Source organism: Cervus elaphus, chromosome 24 (assembly GCF_910594005.1).
Source record: "Cervus elaphus chromosome 24, mCerEla1.1, whole genome shotgun sequence".
In the NCBI taxonomy this organism is placed as follows: domain Eukaryota; kingdom Metazoa; phylum Chordata; class Mammalia; order Artiodactyla; family Cervidae; genus Cervus; species Cervus elaphus.
In genome coordinates, this window is record NC_057838.1 from 9951718 (window position 1) to 9975057 (window position 23340).

Genomic DNA, 23340 nt, shown 5'->3' on the forward strand with positions numbered 1-23340 from the left:
CAGGGAATCGGGGTGTCCATTCCACTTGAGGCCGCAAAGTCAGGGTCCCTCTCACATACCTAGAGCTGAGAGAAGCCTCCTCTTGAAGTGCTTGTGGTAAGGTGGTATTCCTCTGGAGTTGAAGACAGGGACTAACCTCTCATCTCGGGTTGATTTTTGGTCCACGGAGCTCTTTCTTGTTGCTACAGTGACCTCCGGATCCCTCTAGCCTTGAAACAGTGTTCTTGGGGTTTCTCTGGAGTGCCATCAAGGAAATCAAGGCTCCTTTCATGTGTGATGTGCAACACGGAATTGCTCTGCACGCAGTGCAGGGGAATCGGGCCTCATCTCGCGGCGAGGGTTAAGTCTCATGGTTTTTCTCGAGTTGCGGCGGGAACCTGGGGTATATTCTCGAGTAAAGACGGGGATGGCCCTTCCACACACGTGTTTGTTCAGCGATGTCAGGACTCCTGCCCTATTGTGAGGGACAACTCGGGATTCTCCTCGAGGCTTGGCAGGGCAATTGGAATGCCTCTTCAGCAGAGGCGGGAGACCAAGGGTCCCTTTCCACGTGCCACAGGAATCCTGGGACTCCTATCAAGTTTCACGAGGAGTCAGGCATCGTCTCCTTTGGAGGCACTGATCTGCGCGTACCTCTGGAGTTTTCAAAGGATGTGAGGCCTCCGGTCGCGATGAGGTGGGGAACTAGGTCTTTCTCTGTGGTCTGCACAGGGGATTCAGACATCCTTTCGTCTTGCGAGATGCAAGACGAGCCTGCATTCAAGTCACTGCAGGGATATCCGGCCTTATTTTGAATCAGGGCATCGCGGTGTCCATTTCATTTGAGGCCGCAAACTCAGGGTCCCGGTCACATACACAGAGCTGAGGTAAGCCTCCTCTTGAGGTGCTTGTAGTAAGGTGGTATACCTCTGGAGTCGAAGCCAGGGACTAACCTCTCATCTCGAGTTGATTTTTGGTCCACGGAGCTCTTTCGTGTTGCTACAGTGACCTCAGGATCCCTCTAGCCTTGAAACAGTGTTCTTGGGGTTTCTCTGGAGTGCCATCAAGGAAATCAAGGCTCTTTTCATGTGTGATGTGCAACACGGAATTGCTCTGCACGCAGTGCAGGGGAATCGGGCCTCATCTCGCGGCGAGGGGAAGTCTCATGGTTTTTCTCGAGTTGCGGCGGGAACCTGGGGTATATTCTCGAGTTACGACGGGGATGGCCCTTCCAGCCACGTGTTTGTTCAGCGACGTCAGGACTCCTACCTAGTTGCGAGGGACAATTTGGGATTCTCCTCGAGGATTGGCAGGGCAATTGGGACGCCTCTCCAGCTGAGGCGGGAGACCAAGTGTCCCTTTCCACGTGCCACAGGAATCCTGGGACTCCTATCAAGTTTCACGAGGAGTCAGGCATCGTCTCCTTTGGAGGCACTGATCTCCGAGTACCTCTGAAGTTTTCAAAGGATGTGAGGCCTCCGGTGGCGATGAGCTGGGGAACTAGGTCTTTCTCTGTGGTCTCCACAGGGGATTCAGACATCCTTTCGTCTTGGGAGATGCAAGACGAGCCTGCATTCAAGTCACTGCAGGGATATCCGGCCTTATTTCGAGTCAGGGCATCGCGATGTCCATTCCACTTGAGACCGCAAACTCAGGGTCCCTCTCACATACCTTGAGCTGAGAGAAGCCTCCTCTTGAGGTGCTTGTAGTAAGGTGGTATTCCTCTGGAGTCGAAGCCAGGGACTAACCTCTCATCTCCAGTTGATTTTTGTTCCACGGATCTCTTTTGTGTTGCTACAGTGACCTCAGGAACCCTCTAGCCTTGAAACAGGGTTCTTAAGGTTTCTCTGGAGTGCCATCAAGGAAATCAAGGCTCCTTTCATGTGTGATATGCAACACGGAATTGCTCTGCACGCAGTGCAGGGGAATCGGGCCTTATCTCGGGCGAGGGGGAAGTCTCATGGTTTTTCTCGAGTTGCGGCGGGAACCTGGAGTATATTCTCGAGTTACCACGAGGATGGCCCTTCCACCCACGTGTTTGTTCAGCGACGTCAGGACTCCGGCCTAGTTGCGAGGGACTACTCGGGATTCTCCTCGAGGCTTGGCAGGGCAATTGGGACGCCTCTCCAGGTGAGGCGGGAGAACAAGGGTCCCTTTCCACGTGCCACAGGAATCCTGGGACTCTTATCAAGTTTCACGAGTAGTCAGGCATCGTCTCCTTCGGAGGCACTGATCTTCGCGTACCTCTGGAGTTTTCAAAGGATTTGAGGCCTCCGGTCGCGATGAGGTGGGGAACTAGGTCTTTCTCTGTGGTCTCCACAGGGGATTCAGACATCCTTACATCTTGGGAGATGCAAGACGAGCCTGCATTCAAGTCACTGCAGGGATATGCGGCCTTATTTCGAGTCAGGGAATCGGGGTGTCCATTCCACTTGAGGCCACAAACTCAGGGTCCCTCTCACATACCTAGAGCTGAGAGAAGCCTCCTCTTGAAGTGCTTGTGGTAAGGTGGTATTCCTCTGGAGTTGAAGACAGGGACTAACCTCTCATCTCGGGTAGATTTTTGGTCCATGGAGCTCTTTCTTTTTGCTACAGTGACCTCCGGATCCCTCTAGCCTTGAAACAGTGTTCTTGGGGTTTCTCTGGAGTGCCATAAAGGAAATCAAGGCTCCTTTCATGTGTGATGTGCAAGACGGAATTGCTCTGCCCGCAGTGCAGGGTATCGGGCCTCATTTTGCGGCGAGGGGGAAGTCTCATGGTTTTTCTCGAGTTGCAGCGGGAACATGGGATATATTCCCAAGTTATGGCGGGGATGGACCTTCCACCCACGTGTTTGTTCAGCGACGTCAGGACTCCTGCCTAGTTGCGAGGGAAAACTCGGGATTCTCCTCGAGGCTTGGCAGGGCAATTGGGACGCCTCTCCAGCTGAGGCGGGATATCAAGTGTCCCTTTCCACGTGCCACAGGAATCCTGGGATTCCTATCAATTTTCACGAGGAGTCAGGCATCGTCTCTTTGGAGGCACTGATCTCCGCGTACCTCTGGAGTTTTCAAAGGATGTGAGGCCTCCGGTCGCGATGATGTGGGGAACTAGGTCTTTCTCTGTGGTCTCCACAAGGGATTCAGACATCCGTTCGTCTTGGGAGATGCAAGACGAGCCTGCATTCAAGTCACTGCAGGGATATCCGGCCTTATTTCGAGTCAGGGCATCGCGGTGTCCATTCCACTTGAGGCCGCAAACTCAGGGTCCCTCTCTCATACCTAGAGCTGAGAAAAGCCTCCTCTTGAGGTGCTTGTGGTAAGGTGGTATTCCTCTGGAGTCGAAGCCAGGGACTAACCTCTCATCTCGAGTTGATTTTTGGTCCACGGAGCTCTTTCGTGTTGCTACAGTGACCTCAGGATCCCTCTAGCCTTGAAACAGTGTTCTTGGGGTTTCTCTGGAGTGCCATCAAGGAAATCAAGGCTCCTTTCATGTTTGATGTGCAACACGGAATTGCTCTGCATGCAGTACAGGGGAATCGGGCCTCATCTCGCAGCGAGGGGAATGTCTCATGGTTTTTCTCGAGTTGCGGCGGGACCCTGAGGTATATTCTCGAGTTATGACGGGGATGGCCCTTCCAGCCACGTGTTTGTTCAGCGACGTCAGGACTCCTGCCTAGTTGCGATGGAAAACTCGGGATTCTCCTCGAGGCTTGGCAGGGCAATTGGGACGCCTCTCCAGCTGAGGCGGGAGACCAAGGGTCCCTTTCCACGTGCCACAGGAATCTTGGGACTCCTATCAAGTTTCACGAGGAGTCAGGCATCGTCTCCTTTGGAGGCACTGATCTCCGCCTACCTCTGGAGTTTTCAAAGGATGTGAGGCCTCCGGTCGCGATGAGGTCGGGAACTAGATCTTTCTCTGAGGTCTCCACTGGGGATTCAGACATTCTTTCGTCTTGGGAGATGCAAGACGAGCCTGCATTCAAGTCACTGAAGGCATATCCGGCCTTATTTCGAGTCAGGGCATCGCGGTGTCCATTCCACCTGAGGCCGCAAACTCAGGGTCCCTCTCATATACCTAGAGCTGAGAGAAGCCTCCTCTTGAGGTGCTTGTGGTAAGGTGGTATTCCTCTGGAGTCGAAGCCAGGGACTAACCTCTCATCTCGAGTTGATTTTTGGTCCACGGAGCTCTTTTTTGTTGCTACAGTGACCTCAGGATCCCTCTAGCCTGGAACAGTGTTCTTGGGGTTTCTCTGGAGTGCCATCAAGGAAATCAAGGCTCCTTTCATGTGTGATGTGCAATACTGAATTGCTCTGCACGCAGTGCAGGGGAATCGGGCCTCATCTCGCGGCGAGGGGGAAGTCTCATGGCTTTTCTCGAGTTGCGGCGAGAACCTGGGGTATATTCTCGAGTTACGCCGGGGATGGGCCTTCCACACACCTGTTTGTTCAGCGACGTCAGGACTCCTGCCTAGTTGCGAGGGACAACTCGAGATTCTCCTCCAGGCTTGGCAGGGCAATTGGGACGCCTCTCCAGCTGAGGCGGGAGACGAAGAGTCCCTTTCCACGTGCCACAGGAATCCTGGGACTCCTATCAAGTTTCACGAGGAGTCAGGCATCGTCTCCTTTGGAGGCACTGATCTCTGCGTACCTCTGGAGTTTTCAAAGGATGTGAGGCCTCCGGTCGCGATGAGGTGGGGAACTAGGTCTTTCTCTGTGGACTCCACAGGGGATTCAGACATCCTTTCATCTTGGGAGATGCAAGACGAGCCTGCATTCAAGTCACTGCAGGGATATCCGGCCTTATTTCGAGTCAGGGCATCTTAGTGTCCATTCCACTTGAGGCCGCAAAGTCAGGGTCCCTCTCACATACCTAGAGCTGAGAGAAGCCTCCTCTTGAGGTGCTTTTGGTAAGGTGGTATTCCTCTGGAGTCGAAGCCAGGGACTAACCTCTCATCTCGAGTTGATTTTTGGTCCACGGAGCTCTTTCTTGTTGATACAGTGACCTCAGGATTCCTCTAGCCTTGAAACAGTGTTCTTGGGGTTTCTCTGGAGTGCCACCAAGGAAATAAAGGCTCCTTTCATGTGTGATGTGCAACACGGAATTGCTCTGCACACAGTGCAGGGGAATTGGGCCTCATCTCGCGGAGAGGGGGAAGTCTCATGGTTTTTCTCGAGTTGCGACGGGAACCTGGGGTATTTTCTCGAATTACGACGGGGATGGCCCTTCCACACACGTGTTTGTTCAGCGACGTCAGGACTCCTGCCTAGTTGCGAGGGACAACTCGGGATTCTCCTCGAGGCTTGGCAGGGCAATTGGGACGCCTCTCCAGCTGAGGCGGGAGACCAAGGGTCCCTTTGCACGTGACCCAGGAATCCTGGGACTCCTATCAAGTTTCACGAGGAGTCAGGCATCGTTTCCTTTGGAAGCACTAATCTCCGCGTACCTCTGGAGTTTTCAAAGTATGTGAGGCCTCCGGTCGCGATGAGGTGGGGAACTAGGTCTTTCTCTGTGGTCTCCACAGGGGATTCAGACATCCTTTCGTCTTGGGAGATGCAAGACGAGCCTGCAATCAAGTCACTGCAGGGATATCTGGCCTGATTTCGAGTCAGGGCATCGCGGTGTCCATTCCACTTGAGGCCGCAAACTCAGGGTCCATCTCTCATACCTAGAGCTGAGAGAAGCCTCCTCTTGAGGTGCTTGTCGTAAGGTGGTATTTCTCTGGAGTCGAAGCCAGGGACTAACCTCTCATCTCGAGTTGATTTTTGGTCCACGGAGCTCTTTCGTGTTGCTACAGTGACCTCAGGATCCCTCTAGCCTTGAAACAGTGTTCTTGGGGTTTCTCTGGAGTGTCATCAAGGAAATCAAGGCTCCTTTCATGTGTGATGTACAACACGGAATTGCTCTGCACGCCGTGCAGGTGAATCGGGCCTCATCTCGCGGCGAGGGGGAAGTCTCATGGTTTTTCTCGTGTTGCGGCGGGAAACTGGGATATATTCTCGAGTTACGACGGGGATGGCCCTTCCAGCCACGTGTTTGTTCAGCGACGTCAGGACTCCTGCCTAGTTGCGAGGGACAACTCGGGATTCTCCTCGAGGCTTGGCAGGGCAATTGGGACGCCTCTCCAGCTGAGGCGGGAGACCAAGGGTCCCTTTCCACGTGCCACAGGAATCCTGGGACTCCTATCAAGTTTCACGAGGAGTCAGGCATCGTCTCCGTTGGAGGCACTGATCTCCGCGTACCTCTGGAGTTTTCAAAGGATGTGAGGCCTCCGGTCGCGATGAGGTGCGGAACTAGGTCTTTCTCTGTGGTCTCCACAGGGGATTCAGACATTCTTTCGTCTTGGGAGATGCAAGACAAGCCTGCATTCAAGTCACTGCAGGGATATCCGGCCTTATTTCGAGTCAGGGCATCGCGGTGTCCATTCCACTTGAGGCCGCCAACTCAGGGTCCCTCTCACATACCTAGAGCTGAGAGAAGCCTCCTCTTGAGGTGCTTGTGGTAAGGTGGTTTTCCTCTGGAGTCGAAGCCAGGGACTAACCTCTCATCTCGAGTTGATTTTTAGTCCACAGAGCTCTTTCGTGTTACTACAGTAACCTCAGGATCCCTCTAGCCTTGAAACACTGTTCTTGGGGTTTCTCTGGAGTGCCATCAAGGAAATCAAGGCTCCTTTCATGTGTGATGTGCAACACGGAATTGCTCTGCACGCAGTGCAGGGGAATCAAGCCTCATCTCGCGGCGAGGGGGAAGTCTCATGGTTTTTCTCGAGTTGCGGCGGGAACCTGGGGTATATTCTCGAGTTACGACGGGGATGGCCCTTCCACCCACGTGTTTGTTCAGCGACGTCAGGACTCCTGCCTAGTTGCGAGGGACAACTCGAGATTCTCCTCGAGGCTTGGCAGGGCAATTGGGACGCCTCTCCATCTGAGGCGGGAGACGAAGAGTCCCTTTCCACGTGCCACAGGAATCCTGGGACTCCTATCAAGTTTCACGAGGAGTCAGGTATCGTCTTCGTTGGAGGCACTGATCTCCGCGTACCTCTGGAGTTTTCAAAGGATGTGAGGCCTCCGGTCGCGATGAGGTGGGGAACGAGGTCTTTCTCTGTGGTCTCCACAGGGGATTCAGACATTCTTTCGTCTTGGGAGATGCAAGACGAGCCTGCATTCAAGTCACAGCAGGGATATCCGGCCTTATTTCGAGTCAGGGCATCGCGGTGTCCATTCCACTTGAGGCCGCAACTCAGGGTCCCTCTCACATACCTAGAGCTGAGAGAAGCCTCCTCTTGAGGTGCTTGTGGTAAGGTGTTATTCCTCTGGAGTCGAAGCCAGGGACTAACCTCTCATCTCGAGTTGATTTTTGGTCCACGGAGCACTTTCGTGTTGCTACAGTGACCTCAAGATCCCTCTAGCCTTGAAACAGTGTTCTTGGGGTTTCTCTGGAGTGCCATCAAGGAAATCAAGGCTCCTTTCATGTGTGATGTGCAACACGGAATTGCTCTGCACGCAGTGCAGTGGAATCGGGCCTCATCTCATGGCGAGGGGGAAGTCTCATGGTTTTTTCGAGTTGCGGTGGGAACCTGACGTATATTCTCGAGTTATGACGGGGATGGGCCTTCCACCCACGTATTTGTTCAGCGACGTCAGGACTCCTGCCTAGTTGTGAGGGACAACTCGGGATTCTCCTCGAGGCTTGGCAGGGCAACTGGGACGCCTCTCCAGCTGAGGCGTGATACCAAGTGTCCCTTTCCACGTGCCACAGGAATCCTGGGATTCCTATCAAGTTTCACGAGGAGTCAGGCATCGTCTCTTTGGAGGCACTGATCTCCGCGTACCTCTGGAGTTTTCAAAGGATGTGAGGCCTCCGGTCGCCATGAGGTGGGGAACTAGGTCTTTCTCTGTGGTCTCCACAGGGGATTCAGACATCCTTTCGTCTTGGGAGATGCAAGACGAGCCTGCATTCAAGTCACTGCAGGGATATCCGGCCTTATTTCAAGTCAGGGAATCGCAGTGTCCATTCCACTTGAGGCCGCAAAATCAGGGTCCCTCTCACATACCTAGAGCTGAGAGAAGTCTCCTCTTGAGGTGCTTGTGGTAAGGTGGTTTTCCTTTGGAGTCGAAGCCAGGGACTAACCTCTCATCTCGAGTTGATTTTTGGTCCACGGAGCTCTTTCTTTTTGCTACAGTGACCTCAGGATCCCTCTAACCTTAAAACAGTGTTCTTGGGGTTTCTCTGGAGTGCCATCAAGGAAATCAAGGCTCCTTTCATGTGTGATGTGCAACACGGAATTGCTCTGCATGCAGTGCAGGGGAATCGGGCCTCATCTCGCGGCGAGGGGGAAGTCTCATGGTTTCTCGAGTTGTGGTGGGAACCTGGGGTATATTCTCGAGTTACGACGGGGATGGCCCTTCCAGACACGTGTTTGTTCAGCGAAGTCAGGACTCCTGCCTAGTTGCGAGGGACAGCTCGGGATTCTCCTCGAGGCTTGGCAGGGCAATTGGGACGCCTCTCCAGCTGAGGCGGGAGACCAAGGGTCCCTTTCCACGTGCACAGGAATCCTGGGACTCCTATCAAGTTTCACGAGGAGTCAGGCATCGTCTCCTTTGGAGGCACTGATCTCTGCGTACCTCTGGCGTTTTCAAAGGATGTGAGGCCTCCGGTCGCGATGAGGTGGGGAACTAGGTCTTTCTCTGTGGACTCCACAGGGGATTCAGACATCCTTTCATCTTGGGAGATGCAAGACGAGCCTGCATTCAAGTCACTGCAGGGATATCCGGCCTTATTTCGAGTCAGGGCATCGCCGTGTCCATTCCACTTGAGGCCGCAAACTCAGGGTCCCTCTCACATACCTAGAGCTGAGAGAAGCCTCCTCTTGAGGTGCTTGTGGTAAGGTGGTATTCCTCTGGAGTCGAAGCCAGGGACTAACTTCTCATCTCGAGTTGATTTTTGGTCCACGGAGCTCTTTCTTGTTGATACAGTGACCTCAGGATCCCTCTAGCCTTGAAACAGTGTTCTTGGGGTTTCTCTGGAGTGCCACCAAGGAAATAAAGGCTCCTTTCATGTGTGATGTGCAACACGGAATTGCTCTGCACACAGTGCAGGGGAATTGGGCCTCATCTCGCGGAGAGGGGGAAGTCTCATGGTTTTTCTCGAGTTGCGACGGGAACCTGGGGTATTTTCTCCAATTACGACGGGGATGGCCCTTCCACACACGTGTTTGTTCAGCGACGTCAGGACTCCTGCCTAGTTGCGAGGGACAACTCGGGATTCTCCTCGAGGCTTGGCAGGGCAATTGGGACGCCTCTCCAGCTGAGGCGGGAGACCAAGGGTCCCTTTGCACGTGACACAGGAATCCTGGGACTCCTATCAAGTTTCACGAGGAGTCAGGCATCGTCTCCGTTGGAGGCACTGATCTCCGCGTACCTCTGGAGTTTTCAAAGGATGTGAGGCTTCCGGTCGCGATGAGGTGGGGAACTAGGTCTTTCTCTGTGGTCTCCACAGGGGATTCAGACATCCTTTCGTCTTGGGAGATAAAAGACGAGCCTGCATTCAAGTCACTGCAGGGATATCCGGCCTTATTTCGAGTCAGGGCATACCGGTGTCCATTCCACTTGAGGCCGCAAACTCAGGGTCCCTCTCACATACCTAGAGCTGAGAGAAGTCTCCTCTTGAGGTGCTTGTGGTAAGGTGGTATTCCTCTGGAGTCGAAGCCAGGGACTAACCTCTCATCTCGAGTTGATTTTTGGTCCACGGAGCTCTTTCATGTTGCTACAGTGACCTCAGGATCCCTCTAGCCTTGAAACAGTGTTCTTGGGGTTTCTCTGGAGTGCCATCAAGGAAATCAAGGCTCCTTTCATGTGTGATGTGCAACACGGAATTGCTCTGCACGCAGTGCAGGGGAATCAGGCCTCATCTCGCGGCGAGGGGGAAGTCTCATGGTTTTTCTCGAGTTGCGGCGGGAACCTGGGGTATATTCTCGAGTTACGTCGGGGATGGCCCTTCCAGACACGTGTTTGTTCAGCGAAGTCAGGACTCCTGCCTAGTTGCGAGGGACAGCTCGGGATTCTCCTCGAGGCTTGGCAGGGCAATTGGGACGCCTCTCCAGCTGAGGCGGGAGACCAAGGGTCCCTTTCCACGTGCACAGGAATCCTGGGACTCCTATCAAGTTTCACGAGGAGTCAGGCATCGTCTCCTTTGGAGGCACTGATCTCTGCGTACCTCTGGAGTTTTCAAAGGATGTGAGGCCTCCGGTCGCGATGAGGTGGGGAACTAGGTCTTTCTCTGTGGACTCCACAGGGGATTCAGACATCCTTTCATCTTGGGAGATGCAAGACGAGCCTGCATTCAAGTCACTGCAGGGATATCCGGCCTAATTTCGAGTCAGGGCATCGCCGTGTCCATTCCACTTGAGGCCGCAAAGTCAGGGTTCCTCTCACATACCTAGAGCTGAGAGAAGCCTCCTCTTGAGGTGCTTGTGGTAAGGTGGTATTCCTCTGGAGTCGAAGCCAGGGACTAACTTCTCATCTCGAGTTGATTTTTGGTCCACGGAGCTCTTTCTTGTTGATACAGTGACCTCAGGATCCCTCTAGCCTTGAAACAGTGTTCTTGGGGTTTCTCTGGAGTGCCACCAAGGAAATAAAGGCTCCTTTCATGTGTGATGTGCAACACGGAATTGCTCTGCACACAGTGCAGGGAAATTGGGCCTCATCTCGCGGAGAGGGGGAAGTCTCATGGTTTTTCTCGAGTTGCGACGGGAACCTGGGGTATTTTCTCCAATTACGACGGGGATGGCCCTTCCACACACGTGTTTGTTCAGCGACGTCAGGACTCCTGCCTAGTTGCGAGGGACAACTCGGGATTCTCCTCGAGGCTTGGCAGGGCAATTGGGACGCCTCTCCAGCTGAGGCGGGAGACCAAGGGTCCCTTTCCAGGTGCCACAGGAATCCTGGGACTCCTATCAAGTTTCACGAGGAGTCAGGCATCGTCTCCGTTGGAGGCACTGATCTCCGCGTACCTCTGGAGTTTTCAAAGGATGTGAGGCCTCCGGTCGCGATGAGGTGGGGAACGAGGTCTTTCTCTGTGGTTTCCACAGGGGATTCAGACATCCTTTCGTCTTGGGAGATGCAAGACGAGCCTGCATTCAAGTCACTGCAGGGATATCCGGCCTTATTTCGAGTCAGGGCATTGCGGTGTCCATTCCACTTGAGGCCGCAAACTCAGGGTCCCTCTCACATACCTAGAGCTGAGAGAAGCCTCCTCTTGAGGTGCTTGTGGTAAGGTGGTATTCCTCTGGAGTCGAAGCCAGGGACTAACCTCTCATCTCGAGTTGATTTTTGGTCCACGGAGCACTTTCGTGTTACTACAGTGACCTCAGGATCCCTCTAGCCTTGAAACAGTGTTCTTGGGGTTTCTCTGGAGTGCCATCAAGGAAATCAAGGCTCCTTTCATGTGTGATGTGCAACACGGAATTGCTCTGCACGCAGTGCAGGGGAATCAGGCCTCATCTCGCGGCGAGGGGGATGTCTCATGGTTTTTCTCGAGTTGCGGCGGGAACCTGGGGTATATTCTCGAGTTACGTCAGGGATGGCCCTTCCAGACACGTGTTTGTTCAGCGAAGTCAGGACTCCTGCCTAGTTGCGAGGGACAACTCGGGATTCTCCTCGAGGCTTGGCAGGGCAATTGGGACGCCTCTCCATCTGAGGCGGGAGACCAAGGGTCCCTTTGCACGTGACACAGGAATCCTGGGACTCCTATCAAGTTTCACGAGGAGTCAGGCATCGTCTCCTTTGGAGGCACTGATCTCTGCGTACCTCTGGAGTTTTCAAAGGATGTGAGGCCTCCGGTCGCGATGAGGTGGGGAACTAGGTCTTTCTCTGTGGTCTCCACAGGGGCTTCAGACATCCTTTCTTCTTGGGAGAAGCAAGACGAGCCTGCATTCAAGTCACTGCAGGGATATCCGGCCTTATTTCGAGTCAGGGCATCTTAGTGTCCATTCCACTTGAGGCCGCAAAGTCAGGGTCCCTCTCACATACCTAGAGCTGAGAGAAGCCTCCTCTTGAGGTGCTTGTGGTAAGGTGGTATTCCTCTGGAGTCGAAGCCAGGAACTAACCTCTCATCTCGAATTGATTTTTGGTCCACGGAGCTCTTTCGTGTTGCTACAGTGACCTCAGGATCCCTCGAGCCTTGAAACAGTGTTCTTGGGGTTTCTCTGGAGTGCCACCAAGGAAATAAAGGCTCCTTTCATGTGTGATGTGCAACACGGAATTGCTCTGCACACAGTGCAGGGGAATTGGGCCTCATCTCGCGGAGAGGGGGAAGTCTCATGGTTTTTCTCGAGTTGCGGCGGGAACATGGGCTATATTCTCGAGTTACAACGGGGATGGCCCTTCCACCCACTTGTTTGTTCAGCGACGTCAGGACTCCTGCCTTGGTGCGAGGGACAACTCGAGATTCTCCTCGAGGCTTGGCAGGGCAATTGGGACGCCTCTCCATCTGAGGCGGGAGACGAAGAGTCCCTTTCCACGTGCCACAGGAATCCTGGGACTCCTATCATGTTTCACGAGGAGTCAGGTATCATCTTCGTTGGAGGCACTGATCTCCGCGTACCTCTGGAGTTTTCAAAGGATGTGAGGCCTCCGGTCGCCATGAGGTGGGGAACTAGGTCTTTCTCTGTGGTCTCCACAGGGGATTCAGACATCCTTTCGTCTTGGGAGATGCAAGACGAGCCTGCATTCAAGTCACTGCAGGGATATCCGGCCTTATTTCAAGTCAGGGAATCGCAGTGTCCATTCCACTTGACGCCGCAAAATCAGGGTCCCTCTCACATACCTAGAGCTGAGAGAAGTCTCCTCTTGAGGTGCTTGAGGTAAGGTGGTTTTCCTTTGGAGTCGAAGCCAGGGACTAACCTCTCATCTCGAGTTGATTTTTGGTCCACGGAGCTCTTTCTTGTTGCTACAGTGACCTCAGGATCCCTCTAACCTTAAAACAGTGTTCTTGGGGTTTCTCTGGAGTGCCATCAAGGAAATCAAGGCTCCTTTCATGTGTGATGTGCAACACAGAATTGCTCTGCACGCAGTGCAGGGGAATCGGGCCTCATCTCGCGGCGAGGGGGAATTCTCATGGTTTCTCGAGTTGCGGTGGGAACCTGGGGTATATTCTCGAGTTACGACGGGGATGGCCCTTCCACACACGTGTTTGTTCAGCGACGTCAGGACTCCTGCCTAGTTGCGAGGGACAACTCGGGATTCTCCTCGAGGCTTGGCAGGGCAATTGGGATGCCTCTCCAACAGAGGAGGGAGACCAAGTGTCCCTTTCCACGTGCCACAGGAATCCTGGAACTCCTATCAAGTTGCACGAGGAGTCAGGCATCGTTCCCTTTGGAGGCACTGATCTCCGCGTACCTCTGGAGTTTTCAAAGGATGTGAGGCCTCCGGTCGCGATGAGGTGGGGAACTAGGTCTTTCTCTGTGGTCTCCACAGGGGATTCAACATCCTTTCATCTTGCGAGATGCAAGACGAGCCGGCATTGAAGTCACTGCAGGGATATCCGGCCTTATTTCGAGTCAGGGAATCGCGGTGTTCATTCCACTTGAGGCCGCAAATTCAGGGTCCCTCTCACATACCTAGAGCTGAGAGAAGAATCCTCTTGAGGTGCTTGTGGAAAGGTGGTATTCCTCTGGAGTCGAAGCCAGGGACTAACCTCTCATCTCGAGTTGATTTTTGGTCCACGGAGCTCTTTCGTGTTGCTACAGTTACCTCAGGATCCCTCTAGCTTGAAACAGTGTTCTTGGGGTTTTTCTGGAGTGCCATCAAGGAAATCAATGCTCCTTTCATGTGTGATGTGCAACACGGAATTGCTCTGCACGCAGTGCAGGTGAATCGGGCCTCATCTCGCGGCGAGGGGGAAGTCTCATGGTTTTTCTCGAGTTGCGGCGGGAACCTGGGGTATATTCTCGAGTTACGACGGGGATGGCCCTTACACCCACGTGTTTGTTCAGCGACGTCAGGACTCCTGCCTAGTTGCGAGGGACAACTCGGGATTCTCCTCGAGGCTTGGCAGGGCAATTGGGACGCCTCTCCAGCTGAGGCGGGAGACGAAGAGTCCCTTTCCACGTGCCACAGGAATCCTGGGACTCCTATCAAGTTTCACGAGGAGTCAGGCATCGTCTCCGTTGGAGGCACTGATCTCCGCGTACCTCTGGAGTTTTCAAAGGATGTGAGGCCTCCGGTCGCGATGAGGTGGGGAACTAGGTCTTTCTCTGTGGTCTCCACAGGGGATTCAGACATCTTTTCATCTTGGAAGATGCAAGACGAGCCTGCATTCAAGTCACTGCAGGGATATCCGGCCTTATTTCGCGTCAGGGCATCGCAGTGTCCATTCCACTTGAGGCCGCAAAATCAGGGTCCCTCTCACATACCTAGAGCTGAGAGAAGCCTCCTCTTGAGGTGCTTGTCGTAAGGTGGTATTCCTCTGGAGTCGAAGCCAGGGACTAACCTCTCATCTCGAGTTGATTTTTGGTCCACGGAGCTTTTTCGTGTTGCTACAGTGACCTCAGGATCCCTCGAGCCTTGAAACAGTGTTCTTGGGGTTTCTATGGAGGTCCATAGAGGAAATCAAGGCTCCTTTCATGTGTGATGTGCAACACGGAATTGCTCTGCACGCAGTGCAGGAGAATCGAGCCTCATCTCGCGGCGAGGGGGAAGTCTCATGGTTTTTCTCGAGTTGCGGCGGGAACCTGGGATATATTCTCGAGTTACGACGGGGATAGCCCATCCACCCACGTGTTTGTTCAGCGACGTCAGGACTCCTGCCTAGTTGCGAGGGACAACTCGGGATTCTCCTCGAGGCCTGGCAGGGCAATTGGGACGCCTCTCCAGCTGAGGCGGGAGACGAAGAGTCCCTTTCCACGTGCCACAGGAATCCTGGGACTCCTATCATGTTTCACGAGGAGTCAGGCATCGTCTCCGTTGGAGGCACTGATCTCCGCGTGCCTCTGGAGTTTTCAAAGGATGTGAGGCCTCCGGTCGCGATGAGGTGGGGAACGAGGTCTTTCTCTGTGGTCTCCACAGGGGATTCAGACATCCTTTCGTCTTGGGAGATGCAAGACGAGCCTGCATTCAAGTCACTGCAGGGATATCCGGCCTTATTTCGAGTCAGGGCATCGCGGTGTCCATTCCACTTGAGGCCGCAAACTCAGGGTCCCTCTCACATACCTAGAGCTGAGAGAAGCCTCCTCTTGAGGTGCTTGTGGTAAGGTGTTATTCCTCTGGAGTCGAAGCCAGGGACTAACCTCTCATCTCGAGTTGATTTTTGGTCCACGGAGCACTTTCGTGTTGCTACAGTGACCTCAGGATCCCTCTAGCCTTAAAACACTGTTCTTAGGCTTTCTCTGGAGTGCCATCAAGGAAATCAAGGCTCCTTTCATGTGTGATGTGCAAAACGGAATTGCTCTGCACGCAGTGCAGGGGAATCGGGCCTCATCTCGTGGCAAGGGGGAAGTCTCATGGTTTTTTCGAGTTGCGGCGGGAACCTGAGGTATATTCTCGAGTTATGACGGGGATGGGCCTTCCACACACGTGTTTGTTCAGCCACGTCAGGACTCCTGCCTAGTTGCGAGGGACAACTCGGGATTCTCCTCGAGGCTTGGCAGGGCAATTGGGACGCCTCTCCAGCTGAGGCGGGAGACCAAGGGTCCCTTTCCACGTGCCACAGGAATCCTGGGACTCCTGTCAAGTTTCACGAGGAGTCAGGCATCGTCTCCTTTGGAGGCACTGATCTCCGCGTACCTCTGGAGTTTTCAAAGGATGTGAGGCCTCCGGTCGCGATGAGGCGGGGAACTAGGTCTTTCTCTGTGGTCTCCACAGGGGATTCAGACATCCTTTCATCTTGGGAGATGCAAGACGAGCCTGCATTCAAGTCACTGCAGGGATATCCGGACTCATTTCGAGTCAGGGCATCGCCGTGTCCATTCCACTTGAGGCCGCAAACTCAGGGTCCCTCTCACATACCTAGAGCTGAGAGAAGTCTCCTCTTGAGGTGCTTGTGGTAAGGTGGTATTCCTCTGGAGTCGAAGCCAGGGACTAACCTCTCATCTCGAGTTGATTTTTGGTCCACGGAGATCTTTCGTGTTGCTACAGTGACCTCAGGATCCCTCCAGCCTTGAAACAGTGTTCTTGGGGTTTCTCTGGAGTGCCATCAAGGAAATCAAGGCTCCTTTCATGTGTGATGTGCAACACGGAATTGCTCTGCATGCAGTGCAGGGGAATCGGGCCTCATCTCGCGGCGAGGGGGAAGTCTCATGGTTTTCTCGAGTTGCGGTGGGAACCTGGGGTATATTCTCGAGTTACGCGGGGATGGCCCTTCCACACACGTGTTTGTTCAGCGACGTCAGGACTCCTGCCTAGTTGCGAGGGACAACTCGGGATTCTCCTCGAGGCTTGGCAGGGCAATTGGGATGCCTCTCCAACTGAGGAGGGAGACCAAGGGTCCCTTTCCACGTGCCACAGGAATCCTGGAACTCCTATCAAGTTTCACGAGGAGTCAGGCATCGTCCCCTTTGGAGGCACTGATCTCCGCGTACCTCTGGAGTTTTCAAAGGATGTGAGGCCTCCGGTCGCTGTGAGGTGGGGAACTAGGTCTTTGTCTGTGGTCTCCTCAGGGGATTCAACATCCTTTCATCTTGGGAGATGCAAGACGAGCCTGCATTCAAGTCACTGCTGGGATATCCGGCCTTATTTCGAGTCAGGGAATCGCGGTGTCCATTCCACTTGAGGCCGCAAACTCAGGGTCCCTCTCACATACCTAGAGCTGAGAGAAGCCTCCTCTTGAGGTGCTTGTGGAAAGGTGGTATTCCTCTGGAGTCGAAGCCAGGGACTAACCTCTCATCTCGAGTTGATTTTTGGTCCATGGAGCTCTTACGTGTTGCTACAGTGACCTCAGGATCCCTCTAGCCTTGAAACAGTGTTCTTGGGGTTTCTATGGAGTGCCATCAAGGAAATCAAGGCTCCTTTCATGTGTGATGTGCAACACGGAATTGCTCTGCACGCAGTGCAGGGGAATCGAGCCTCATCTCGCGGCGAGGGGGATGTCTCATGGTTTTTCTCGAGTTGCGGCGGGAACCTGGGGTATATTCTCGAGTTACGACGGGGATGGCCCTTCCACCCACGTGTTTGTTCAGCGACGTCAGGACTCCTGCCTAGTTGCGAGGGACAACTCGAGATTCTCCTCGAGGCTTGGCAGGGCAATTGGGACGCCTCTCCAGCTTAGGCGGGAGACGAAGAGTCCCTTTCCACGTGCCACAGGAATCCTGGGATTCCTATCAAGTTTCACGAGGAGTCAGGCATCGTCTCCGTTGGAGGCACTGATCTCCGCGTACCTCTGGAGTTTTCAAAGGATGTGAGGCTTCCGGTCGCGATGAGGTGGGAAACTAGGTATTTCTCTGTGGTCTCCACAGGGGATTCAGACATCCTTTCGTCTTGGGAGATGCAAGACGAGCCTGCATTCAAGTCACTGCAGGGATATCCGGCCTTATTTCGAGTCAGGGCATACCGGTGTCCATTCCACTTGAGGCCGCAAACTCAGGGTCCCTCTCACATACCTAGAGCTGAGAGAAGTCTCCTCTTGAGGTGCTTGTGGTAAGGTGGTATTCCTCTGGAGTCGAAGCCAGGGACTAACCTCTCATCTCGAGTTGATTTTTGGTCCACGGAGCTCTTTCGTGTTGCTACAGTGACCTCAGGATCCCTCTAGCCTTGAAACAGTGTTCTTGGGGTTTCTCTGGAGTGCCATCAAGGAAATCAAGGCTCCTTTCATGTGTGATGTGCAACACGGAATTGCTCTGCACGCAGTGCAGGGGAATCAGGCCTCATCTCGCGGCGAGGGGGAAGTCTCATGGTTTTTCTCGAGTTGCGGCGGGAACCTGGGGTATATTCTCGAGTTACGTCGGGGATGGCCCTTCCAGACACGTGTTTGTTCAGCGAAGTCAGGACTCCTGCCTAGTTGCGAGGGACAACTCGGGATTCTCCTCGAGGCTTGGCAGGGCAATTGGGACGCCTCTCCAGCTGAGGCGGGAGACCAAGGGTCCCTTTCCACGTGCACAGGAATCCTGGGACTCCTATCAAGTTTCACGAGGAGTCAGGCATCGTCTCCTTTGGAGGCACTTATCTCTGCGTACCTCTGGAGTTTTCAAAGGATGTGAGGCCTCCGGTCGCGATGAGGTGGGGAACTAGGTCTTTCTCTGTGGACTCCAGGGGGATTCAGACATCCTTTCATCTTGGGAGATGCAAGACGAGCCTGCATTCAAGTCACTGCAGGGATATCCGGCCTAATTTCGAGTCAGGGCATCGCCGTGTCCATTCCACTTGAGGCCGCAAAGTCAGGGTCCCTCTCACATACCAAGAGCTGAGAGAAGCCTCCTCTTGAGGTGCTTTTGGTAAGGTGGTATTCCTCTGGAGTCGAAGCCAGGGACTAACTTCTCATCTCGAGTTGATTTTGGTCCACGGAGCTCTTTCTTGTTGATACAGTGACCTCAGGATCCCTCTAGCCTTGAAACAGTGTTCTTGGGGTTTCTCTGGAGTGCCACCAAGGAAATAAAGGCTCCTTTCATGTGTGATGTGCAACACGGAATTGCTCTGCACACAGTGCAGGGGAATTGGGCCTCATCTCGCGGAGAGGGGGAAGTCTCATGGTTTTTCTCGAGTTGCGACGGGAACCTGGGGTATTTTCTCCAATTACGACGGGGATGGCCCTTCCACACACGTGTTTGTTCAGCCACGTCAGGACTCCTGCCTAGTTGCGAGGGACAACTCGGGATTCTCCTCGAGGCTTGGCAGGGCAATTGGGACGCCTCTCCAGCTGAGGCGGGAGACCAAGGGTCCCTTTCCACGTGCCACAGGAATCCTGGGACTCCTATCAAGTTTCACGAGGAGTCAGGCATCGTCTCCGTTGGAGGCACTGATCTCCGCGTACCTCTGGAGTTTTCAAAAGATGTGAGGCCTCCGGTCGCGATGAGGTGGGGAACGAGGTCTTTCTCTGTGGTTTCCACAGGGGATTCAGACATTCTTTCGTCTTGGGAGATGCAAGACGAGCCTGCATTCAAGTCACTGCAGGGATATCCGGCCTTATTTCGAGTCAGGGCATCGCGGTGTCCATTCCACTTGAGGCCGCAAACTCAGGGTCCCTCTCACATACCTAGAGCTGAGAGAAGCCTCCTCTTGAGGTGCTTGTGGTAAGGTGGTATTCCTCTGGAGTCGAAGCCAGGGACTAACCTCTCATCTCGAGTTGATTTTTGGTCCACGGAGCACTTTCGTGTTACTACAGTGACCTCAGGATCCCTCTAGCCTTGAAACAGTGTTCTTGGGGTTTCTCTGGAGTGCCATCAAGGAAATCAAGGCTCCTTTCATGTGTGATGTGCAACACGGAATTGCTCTGCACGCAGTGCAGGGGAATCAGGCCTCATCTCGCGGCGAGGGGGATGTCTCATGGTTTTTCTCGAGTTGCGGCGGGAACCTGGGGTATATTCTCGAGTTACGTCAGGGATGGCCCTTCCAGACACGTGTTTGTTCAGCGAAGTCAGGACTCCTGCCTAGTTGCGAGGGACAACTCGGGATTCTCCTCGAGGCTTGGCAGGGCAATTGGGACGCCTCTCCATCTGAGGCGGGAGACCAAGGGTCCCTTTGCACGTGACACAGGAATCCTGGGACTCCTATCAAGTTTCACGAGGAGTCAGGCATCGTCTCCTTTGGAGGCACTGATCTCTGCGTACCTCTGGAGTTTTCAAAGGATGTGAGGCCTCCGGTCGCGATGAGGTGGGGAACTAGGTCTTTCTCTGTGGTCTCCACAGGGGCTTCAGACATCCTTTCTTCTTGGGAGAAGCAAGACGAGCCTGCATTCAAGTCACTGCAGGGATATCCGGCCTTATTTCGAGTCAGGGCATCGCCGTGTCCATTCCACTTGAGGCCGCAAAGTCAGGGTCCCTCTCACATACCTAGAGCTGAGAGAAGCCTCCTCTTGAGGTGCTTGTGGTAAGGTGGTATTCCTCTGGAGTCGAAGCCAGGAACTAACCTCTCATCTCGAGTTGATTTTTGGTCCACGGAGCTCTTTCGTGTTGCTACAGTGACCTCAGGATCCCTCGAGCCTTGAAACAGTGTTCTTGGGGTTTCTCTGGAGTGCCACCAAGGAAATAAAGGCTCCTTTCATGTGTGATGTGCAACACGGAATTGCTCTGCACACAGTGCAGGGGAATTGGGCCTCATCTCGCGGCGAGGGGGAAGTCTCATGGTTTTTCTCGAGTTGCGGCGGGAACCTGGGGTATATTCTCGAGTTACAACGGGGATGGCCCTATCACCCACTTGTTTGTTCAGCGACGTCAGGACTCCTGCCTAGTTGCGAGGGACAACTCGAGATTCTCCTCGAGGCTTGGCAGGGCAATTGGGACGCCTCTCCATCTGAGGCGGGAGACGAAGAGTCCCTTTCCACGTGCCACAGGAATCCTGGGACTCCTATCAAGTTTCACGAGGAGTCAGGTATCATCTTCGTTGGAGGCACTGATCTCCGCGTACCTCTGGAGTTTTCAAAGGATGTGAGGCCTCCGGTCGCGATGAGGTGGGGAACGAGGTCTTCCTCTGTGGTCTCCACAGGGGATTCAGACATTCTTTCGTCTTGGGAGATGCAAGACGAGCCTGCATTCAAGTCACTGCAGGGATATCCGGCCTTATTTCGAGTCAGGGCATCGCGGTGTCCATTCCACTTGAGGCCGCAAACTCAGGGTCCCTCTCACATACCTAGAGCTGAGAGAAGCCTCCTCTTGAGGTGCTTGTGGTAAGGTGGTATTCCTCTGGAGTCGAAGCCAGGGACTAACCTCTCATCTCGAGTTGATTTTTAGTCCACAGAGCTCTTTCGTGTTGCTACAGTGACCTCAGGATCCCTCTAGCCTTGAAACAGTGTTCTTGGGGTTTCTCTGGAGTGCCATCAAGGAAATCAAGGCTCCTTTCATGTGTGATGTGCAACACGGAATTGCTCTGCACGCAGTGCAGGGGAATCGAGCCTCATCTCGCGGCGAGGGGGAAGTCTCATGGTTTTTCTCGAGTTGCGGCGGGAACCTGGGGTATATTCTCGAGTTACGTCAGGGATGGCCCTTCCAGACACGTGTTTGTTCAGCGAAGTCAGGACTCCTGCCTAGTTGCGAGGGACAACTCGGGATTCTCCTCGAGGCTTGGCAGGGCAATTGGGACGCCTTTCCATCTGAGGCGGGAGACCAAGGGTCCCTTTGCACGTGACACAGGAATCCTGGGACTCCTATCAAGTTTCACGAGGAGTCAGGCATCGTCTCCGTTGGAGGCACTGATCTCTGCATACCTCTGGAGTTTTCAAAGGATGTGAGGCCTCCGGTCGCGATGAGGTGGGGAACTAGGTCTTTCTCTGTGGTCTCCACAGGGGATTCAGACATCCTTTCATCTTGGGAGATGCAAGACGAGCCTGCATTCAAGTCACTGCAGGGATATCCGGCCTTATTTCGAGTCAGGGCATCTTAGTGTCCATTCCACTTGAGGCCGCAAAGTCAGGGTCCCTCTCACATACCTAGAGCTGAGAGAAGCCTCCTCTTGAGGTGCTTTTGGTAAGGTGGTATTCCTCTGGAGTCGAAGCCAGGGACTAACCTCTCATCTCGAGTTGATTTTTGGTCCACGGAGCTCTTTCGTGTTGCTACAGTGACCTCAGGATCCCTCTAGCCTTGAAACAGTGTTCTTGGGGTTTCTCTGGAGTGCCATCAAGGAAATAAAGGCTCCTTTCATGTGTGATGTGCAACACGGAATTGCTCTGCACACAGTGCAGGGGAATCGGGCCTCATCTCGCGGCGAGGGGAAAGTCTCATGGTTTTTCTCGAGTTGCGACGGGAACCTGGGGTATTTTCTCGAATTACGACGGGGATGGCCCTTCCACACGTGTTTGTTCAGCAACGGCAGGACTCCTGCCTAGTTGCGAGGGACAACTCGGGATTCTCCTCGAGGCATGGCAGGGCAATTGGGACGCCTCTCCAGCTGAGGCGGGAGACCAAGGGTCCCTTTCCACGTGCCACAGGAATCCTGGGACTCCTATCAAGTTTCACGAGGAGTCAGGCATCGTCTCCTTTGGAGGCACTGATCTCCGCGTACCTCTGGAGTTTTCAAAGGATGTGAGGCCTCCGGTCGCCATGAGGTGGGAAACTAGGTCTTTCTCTGTGGTCTCCACAGGGGATTCAGACATCCTTTCGTCTTGGGAGATGCAAGACGAGCCTGCATTCAAGTCACTGCAGGGATATCCGGCCTTATTTCGAGTCAGGGCATCGCGGTGTCCATTCCACTTGAGGCTGCAAACTCAGGGTCCCTCTCACATACCTAGAGCTGAGAGAAGCCTCCTCTTGAGGTGCTTGTGGTAAGGTGTTATTCCTCTAGAGTCGAAGCCAGGGACTAACCTCTCATCTCGAGTTGATTTTTGGTCCACGGAGCACTTTCGTGTTGCTACAGTGACCTCAGGATCCCTCTAGCCTTGAAACAGTGTTCTTGGGGTTTCTCTGGAGTGCCATCAAGGAAATCAAGGCTCCTTTCATGTGTGATGTGCAAAACGGAATTGCTCTGCACACAGTGCAGGGGAATCGGGCCTCATCTCGTGGCGAGGGGGAAGTCTCATGGTTTTTTCGAGTTGCGGCGGGAACCTGAGGTATATTCTCGAGTTATGACGGGGATGGGCCTTCCACCCACGTGTTTGTTCAGCGACGTCAGGACTCCTGCCTAGTTGCGAGGGACAACTCGGGATTCTCCTCGAGGCTTGGCAGGGCAATTGGGACGCCTCTCCAGCTGAGGCGGGAGACCAAGGGTCCCTTTCCACGTGCCACAGGAATCCTGGGACTCCTGTCAAGTTTCACGAGGAGTCAGGCATCGTCTCCTTTGGAGGCACTGATCTCCGCGTACCTCTGGAGTTTTCAAAGGATGTGAGGCCTCCGGTCGCGATGAGGTGGGGAACTAGGTCTTTCTCTGTGGTCTCCACAGGGGATTCAGACATCCTTTCATCTTGGGAGATGCAAGACTAGCCTGCATTCAAGTCACTGCAGGGATATCCGGCCTTATTTCGAGTCAGGGCATCGCCGTGTCCATTCCACTTGAGGCCGCAAACTCAGGGTCCCTCTCACATACCTAGAGCTGAGAGAAGTCTCCTCTTGAGGTGCTTGTGGTAAGGTGGTATTCCTCTGGAGTCGAAGCCAGGGACTAACCTCTCATCTCGAGTTGATTTTTGGTCCACGGAGATCTTTCGTGTTGCTACAGTGACATCAGGATCCCTCCAGCCTTGAAACAGTGTTCTTGGGGTTTCTCTGGAGTGCCATCAAGGAAATCAAGGCTCCTTTCATGTGTGATGTGC